At 42.8% G+C, this 7855-nt stretch overlaps 2 non-coding genes across 2 annotated transcripts; both read right to left on the reverse strand.

Annotated features, from left to right (window-relative positions):
• Nucleotides 1-293: 293 nt before the first annotated feature.
• On the reverse strand, nt 294-484 carry LOC140397109 (U2 spliceosomal RNA). Its single transcript, XR_011936706.1, has one exon. It is a non-coding gene; the product is annotated as a U2 spliceosomal RNA (small nuclear RNA).
• Nucleotides 485-1273: 789 nt separating this feature from the next.
• Nucleotides 1274-1464, reverse strand: LOC140397817 (U2 spliceosomal RNA). Its single transcript, XR_011937245.1, has one exon. It is a non-coding gene; the product is annotated as a U2 spliceosomal RNA (small nuclear RNA).
• Nucleotides 1465-7855: the final 6391 nt, after the last annotated feature.

The raw sequence follows: 7855 nt of genomic DNA on the forward strand, positions 1-7855 counted from the left end.
CCGTCTGTCGCCACACTTCCCTGTTGTGCAGCATGAAGGGCTGTGGTAGCTGAAGTGAGGAGAAGGCATGTCGGCATCCTGGGGTAAGGGTGAGTGGCCTATAACAAGCAACAGGAAATCTGTGTGGCATATCAGCTGCAACATTAGTGCACGAAGCGCCCGCCAGCAGAAAAGCTAGCAATGCTTTGGAGCCTGAAAGGCCTTCAAATTGGCCAGGATGAGACAACTGGATAAGAGAGAAAAGGGGAAGCCAGGTTTTGTACCATTTTCTGCTTTTTGGCTTCCCAAAGCGGGATGAAGGCACCATTCCTGGAAGCATTGCAAGACCAGGTTGATGCGTGGAGCGGAAGAAACACGCTCCTGAACCATCTCCGAGTCCCAAAAATCAATTTAATAGTCGGTCCCCAGATAGAGAACATATCCGATATTAAACTGATCAGAACATATACTACACTTGATCTGCGCAAAAACACCGAGAAGCGATAACCCATATTTTCCGGCTATGGCTCTTGTCCTCCTCTTCCACCGACATTCAGGTGCACCTTGCTGCGCTCGACTGTGCTTTGGAACTTTTAGTCCCTACGGTCACTGTTGGTCAAGAGACCTCCAGCTTGGCCGAGCACGGTGTAGTCTGTGCATGCAGAACCAGTAAAACACAACAGGAAGACATCGTCTGGCAGGCCGTCCCCTGTCGTCACCAGATGAAATGGAGACGCTGTGAAGGCCCAGTGACACCCAACGCAGGGAGTCGAAGAAACCTCCAGCTTTGCCGAACAAAGGGCAATCCGTGCAAGCAGCAAGTACTGGCGGGATCCAACAGGGGGCAATGTCTAGTCTCCCTGAGCTCCACCCTGGCGTGTTGGGCGTGGCGTCAGGGGAACGAAAAGAGACGCCGTGAAGGTATGCCTACATCCAAATCAGGATGCCGTTCAGTCTGTCGCCACACTTCCCTGCTGTGCAGGATGAAGGGATGTGGTTCCTGAAGTGAGGAGAAGGCAAGTCGGAATCCTGGGGTGAGGGGGAGTGGCCTGTAAAAAGCAGCAGGAAATCTGTGTGGCATATCAGCTGAGAACGGAGCCTGGCAGCCACAAGTCCGCGAGTCCATCGGCTCGCAACATTAGTGCACGAAGCGCCCGCCAGCAGAAAAGCTAGCAATGCTTTGGAACCTGAAAGGCCTTAAATTGGTCAGGATGAGACAACTGGACAAGAGAGAAGAGGGGCAGCCAGGTTTTGCGCCATTTTCTGCATTTGCACTTTTTGCTCCCCTAAGCGGGGTGAAGGCACCATTCCTGGAAGCATTGCAAGACGAGGTTGATGCGTGGAGCGGAAGAAGCAAGCCCCTGAACCATCTCCGAGTCCCAGAAATCAATTTAATATTCGGTCCCCATATAGGGGACATACCAGATATTAAACTGACAAGAACAGATACTACACTTGATCTGAACCAAAAGGCCGAGAAGCGATAGCCCATGTTTTCCGGCTATTTCCCTAGTTATCCTTTTACACATAATGAGCTGGTAAAACTACTTAGGACGTTCGTTCATTTTACCTGCCTGTCTCCTTTCATGTACCGTTTTTGCTCTCCTAATTTCCTTAAGTTCCCAGTCCACATTGCCTCGCTGCGCCGAGGACCCGGGTTCGACCCCGGCCCCGGGTCACGAGCCGCGTGGAGTTTGCACATTCTCCCAGGTTCTGCGTGGGTCTCACCCCACAACTCAAAGATGTGGGAGGTAGGTGGATTAGCCACCATAAATTGGAAAAATAATTGACGTCTCTTAATTTTAAGAACTGTATATTTCATTGTAAAACAGAAAAGAGGCTGTCAGAGAACCCAGAGATTGTTCTACACGGTGAATCTGTGCAGCGCAGAGTCCAGGCGGCTGCAATCCGGTGTCACAGTGGTTTGCACGCTTGCCTCAGAGCGCCAGCAACCCAGGTTCAATTCCAGCCTCGGATGTCTGTCCATGTGGAGTTTGCACTTTCTCTGACACGGTTTCCTCTGGGTGCTCTGTTTTCCTCCCACAGTCCAAATATGTGCAGGTCAGGTGGATTCGCCGTGCCAAATTGCCCTTTAGGTTAGATTGGGTTGCGGGAATGTGGATATGGTGGCGGTCTGGGCTTAAATAGGTTGCTCTTTCCAAGGGCTGGTGCAGACTCGTTGGGCCGAATGACCCGCCTTCCGCACTGTAGGGATTCTATGATTCTATAAAGAATTGTAACCTACATTCGAGCCTGACGTGGGATTCCGAAACAATCCAAGGCGAATGGTACAGGCAGATTGGCTTCTGAAGTACAGCTCGGGTCAGTGGGTGTGGACAGTGGTTGGGAAATGAAACACATACATGTTCGGCAGCAGGGCAGGTGCATGTGTCCGTTGGAGCACCAGGTTAGAACGGAACAGCGAAGTATTGCTCCAGACGATATCTGGATGTGTTCAGCAGAGTGCACTGGGGACACGCAGATCTCGTACAGCTCAGCTTGATCTGTTTTTATGAACAATAGAGACAAAAATGACACAGAAAAGTCAGTCCAAAGTATATCTGGACGTAGTGCACTGATGTGTGAACAGAAGTGTGGATAGGAAGGCAGAATTGTCCTTCTGAAGTTCACCAGCTTCTTCAATTTAGAACAGTCGACTAGATAGGAAAACAATTATTCTTCCTGAGTATTGCTGGATTTGGTGTTGTGGAAAGTCCAGTGGGTTGGAACAGTAACTAAGGTGGGATTTATGCAGTAGAGCAATTAGGGTCAGAGGATCTATCCATTTCTATCTTTAAAAAAAAATCTTAATGACGTTGAGGACGTGTTTAAATTCCCTCTAACCTCCTGCAGCTCCAGAAAGACGAATCCCAGCTTCTACACACAACTGGGTTGTCGGACAGCCACATCCATCGTCACAGGGATGTGTGGGGCGGGCGGGACCATGAGGAACGAGGGCTCACTACTGCGCTATCCTTCTCCCAGTTTTACTGGTGCTTCCAGTCCCATTTTCAGTCTGTCTCACAACTGGCGTGTCCCGTCCATCGATGAACTGTTTCATCCCTGAGCTGAGGGCTTTTGGTGAATAACCCCCGGAAGGTCTCAAATGCCTCGTAGACATTTTCTGGATCAGCCACTAGATTCGGTCTGCTGCTTCTAATCTGAGCTATTACCCCCGTGGCTGCCTGCTTTCTCAGCTGGTGAACCAGCAGTGGCTGGCTTTATCTCCGTGTTCGTAAAGGGTCTCCCGTGCCTGGCAGAGTTGCTGCACTGCTTCCCTCGTGGAGAGCAGGTCAAAGTCCATTTGTAGCTTTTTCCTCTCCGCCAGGAGTTCTTTGGGCGAGTCCTCAGAGTATCGCACGTCTACCTCCAGTATGGAGTCCACAACTGTCGCCTAGCCGCCATCTCTACCTTGTCTCTACGTGCGTTCTAGGCCATGATATCACCCCTGATCACAGCCTTCGTGGCCTCCCAGAACGTGAAGGGCGAGGCTTCACCATTCTAGTTATTAATAATATAGTCATCTGTGGCCTGTGATACTTTCTTGCACAAAGCCTTATGGGCAAGTCGGGCCATGTCCAACCTCCATGTGGGGGGCGGGGTAGCAGGCATTGAGCAAAAACGCAGTAATCTGGCTGCATATTAATATGGAACCATATTGAAATGGAACAGTATTAATATGGCTGAATATTAATATGGAACATTATTTGTATGGAACAGTATTAATATGGCTGCATGTCAACTTGGAATCGTATTAATATGGAATAGTATTAATATGGCTGAATATTAATATGGAACAGTACTAATATGGAACAGTATTAATATGGAACCATATATTCACAGCTCCAGATCCCAGATTTTATTCCTAGCTTGGGTCACTCTCTTTGCGGAGCCTGCATGTTCTCCCGGTGTCTGCGTGCATTTCCTGCGGGTGCTCCTGTTTCCTCTCACAAGGCCCGAAAGGCGTGCTTGTAAGGTGAATTGGACATTCTGAATTCTCCCTCTGTGTACCCGAACAGGCGCCAGAATGTGACGACGAAGGGCTTTTCACAGTAACTTCGTTGTTGTGGTAATGTAAGACTACTTATGACAAAGATGATTATTATTAATATGGAATGTGGCTGGATTTTAATATGGAACTGTATTACTATGGAGCAGTGTTAATATGGCCGGATATTAATATGGCCAGATACTAATATGGAACAGTACTAATATGGAACAGTATTAACATGGCTGGATATTAATATGGAACAGTAATCATATAGAACAGTATTAATATGGAACACTACTAATATGGAAAATTTATAATATGAACGAGTATTAATATGGAACAGTGTTTATATGCTGGACATTAATATGGAACAGTACTCATTTGTAACGGTCTTAAAATGAAGCAGCACTAATATGGAAGAGTATTAATATGGAAGAGTATTAATATGGAAGAGTATTAATATGGCTGCATTTTAACATGGAACAGAATTAATATGGAACAGTATTAAAGTGGAGCAGTATTAATATGACTGGACATTAATATGGCACAGTACTCAAATATAACAGGACTATATGGAAAAAGATTAATGTGGAAGAGTATTAACATGGAACAGTATTAATATGGAGCCGTATTAATATGGCTGCATATTAAAATGGAGCAGAATTAATATGCTGGATAGAAATATGGAACAGTATTAATTTGGCTGGATCCCGTTCAGTTTCTGGAAGGGCATATACTGGCCTCGAGAAAGGTGTTTTTTTAGGTCTGTAAAGCAATTCGCTTTACATAAACATGTTTAATGTTAAAAAGCATGATTTATTATCGGGCACATTTTAAGTCCGATTACAGTAGGGCACTTTCAATTGGTGTGTTACTGTAATGCTCTGTTTAAATAAGGTCTGTTTGACTGTAGGGCACTGTTTAAATACATTTGATTGGCTATAGGGCACTGTTTAAATGCATTTGGTTTACTGGAGGGCACTGTTTAAAAACACTTAATTTCCTGTAGGGCACTGTTTAAATGCATTTGATTTACTGTAGGACACTGTATAAATGCATTTGATTTCCTGTAGGACACTGTTTAAATGCATCTGATTTCCTGTAGGGCACTGTTTAAATGCATCTGATTTCCTGTAGGGCACTGTTTAAATGCATTTGATTTACTGTAGGGCACTGTTTAAATGCATTGATTTACTATGGGCACTGTTGAAATGCATTTGATTTATTGTAGGGCACAGTTTAAATGCATTTTATTTACTTCACCGCACTATTTAAACGCATTTGGTTTACTACAGGGCACTGTTTAAATTCATTTAATTTACTGTAGGGCACTGCTTATATGCATTGGAGTGTTGGGCACTCTTTAAATGCATTTAGTTTACTGTCGGAAACTGTTTAAAAGCATTTAATATACTGTAGGGCACTGTTTGAATGCATTTGATTTAACGTAGAACACTGTTTAAATGCATTTAATTTACAGGAGGGCAACATTTAAATGCATTTGAGTATCGGGCACTGTTTAAATGCAATTAGTTTACTGTAGGGCACAAAATGCATTTGATTTACTGGAGGGAACTGTTTAAATACATTTGATTTACTGTAGGGCACTGTTTAAATGCATTTAATTTACTGTAGGGCTCTGTTTGAATGCATTTGATTTACTGTAGGGCTCTGTTCAAATGCATTTAATTTACTCGAGGGCACTGTTTAAATACATTTGATGGACTGTTGTGCGCTATTTATTTTTATTTGATATACTGTAGTACACTGTTTAAATACTTTGGATGTATTCTGGGGCACTGTTTAAATACATTTGATTTACTGTAGGGCACTGTTTAAATGCATTTAATTTACTCGAGGGCACTGTTTAAATACATTTGATGGACTGTTGTGCGCTATTTAATTTTATTTGATTTACTGCAGTGCACTGTTTAAATACTTTGGATGTATTCTAGGGCACTGTTTAAATATTTTTGATTTACTGCCGGGCACTTTAAATGCATTTGATTTACTGCAGGGCACTGTTTAAATGCCTTTAGTTTTCTGTCGGGCACTGTTTAAATGCACTTGACTTACTGTAGGGCACTGTTTCAATGCGTTTGATTTCGTGTCGGGCACTGTTGAACGCATTTAATTTATTCTAGGGCACAAATTTAAATACTTTTGATTTACTGTCAGGCACTGTTTAAATGCAATTAATTTACTATAAATCACTATTTAAATATATTTGGCTTACTGTAGGGCACTGTTTGAAGGCATTTGATTTGCTTCAGGGCACTTTTTAAATGCATTTAGTTTACTGTGTCACTGTTTAAATGCATTTGATTTATTGTAGCGCCTGTTTAAATGCATTTGATTTACAGTCGGGCACTGTTGAAATGCATTTAATTTACTCGAGGGCACTGTTGAAATACATTTGATGGACTGTTGTGCGCTATTTAATTACATTTGATTTACTGCAGTGCACTGTTTAAATACTTTGGATTTATTCTGGGGCACTGTTTCTGGATATTTGATTCACTGTAGGGCACTGTTTAAATGCCTTTAATTTGCTGTAGGAAAAGAAAGGGAGAAAGAAAGATAGAGAGGAATAAGAATAAGAGAGAGAGACGAAAATGAACGAGAGAGAGAGAAGAAATAGAAACGGTGAGAGAAGAAAGTAGAAAAGAAAGAATAGCCCCAGCATATCAAAGAGAAAGATAAAGGGAGATACAGACCAGGGGACAAAAATAAAGAGAGAGTTTGAACTTCAGAAAATGGCCATGAAAAATGACAGTCAGTTAAAATTGGTAGACGTAAAGGGAAATGTACAGTTGGATGATAGTGATGAGGATAGTGAGAAAGAGCGTCAAAGTTGAAGGCTTGGTGGAAATTTATTTAAATATGTCCAAGCATTGCCAAGGTTTGACGAGAAGGAGGTAGAAGCCTTTTTCATTTAATTTGAGAAGGTGGCTAAATAAATAAAATGGCCACAGGACATGTGGGTATTACTGATTCAAACAAAGCTGGAAGGTAGAGCTAGTGAAGTGTTTGCATCACTACCGGAGGAGGTGACTGGGACGTATGAGAAGGTGACCAAATCCATCTTAGGTGCGTATAAACTCGTGCACGAAGCTCACTGACAAAGGTTTAGAAATTTAAAGAAAGAATTTGGTCATACATACATGGAGTTTGAAAGGCTCAAACAAATTAATTTTGATAGGTGGATAAGGGATTTGAAAATAGACCAAACGTATGAAGCTCTCAGAGAAATTATATTTTGGAGGAGTTTAAAATTGAATTCCTGATGCAGTAAGCACTCATGTGCAAGAACAGAGGGTTAAAATTGCGAGATTAGCAGCAAAATGGCAGATGATTATGAATTAGTTCATAAATCAAAGCTTGGTTTCCGGCATCAGTTTCAGCCTGTGAGGGATAGAAACTGGGGACATGAGAAATACTCAAGTGGTAAAAGTAAAGGTGATGTGATGGGATATAATAAGTGGAGAGTGAACCTCAGAGTAAAAATCCAGGAGGGTGGAAGAGACATGAAAAGGTTCAAATGTTTTCACTGTAATAAACTAGGCCATGTAAAGTCACAGTGTTGGTGCTTGAAGAAAAGCGCTGGGAAGGCTGATGTGGTAAAACAGGATAAGACAGTGAGGGTAGTTAAAGTGGTAAAGGAAAGCCCAAAAGAAGCGAAGGAGGTGCAAAAGATTGTACACCTGATCAAGAGGTGATTGATCAAATGGTGCCAGATCTCTTTCAAGAATTTACTTGTGTTGGTAAAGGTTACTCATGTGTATCATGAGGACCAGGTACAGAAGTCACAATTTTAAGAGATACGGGAGCTAGTCAATCTTTAATGGTAGGAGATGAGGAGTTATGTAGTTTGGGAAGAATGCT

The sequence above is a fragment of the Scyliorhinus torazame genome, chromosome 20 (assembly GCF_047496885.1).
Source record: "Scyliorhinus torazame isolate Kashiwa2021f chromosome 20, sScyTor2.1, whole genome shotgun sequence".
NCBI lineage: Eukaryota > Metazoa > Chordata > Chondrichthyes > Carcharhiniformes > Scyliorhinidae > Scyliorhinus > Scyliorhinus torazame.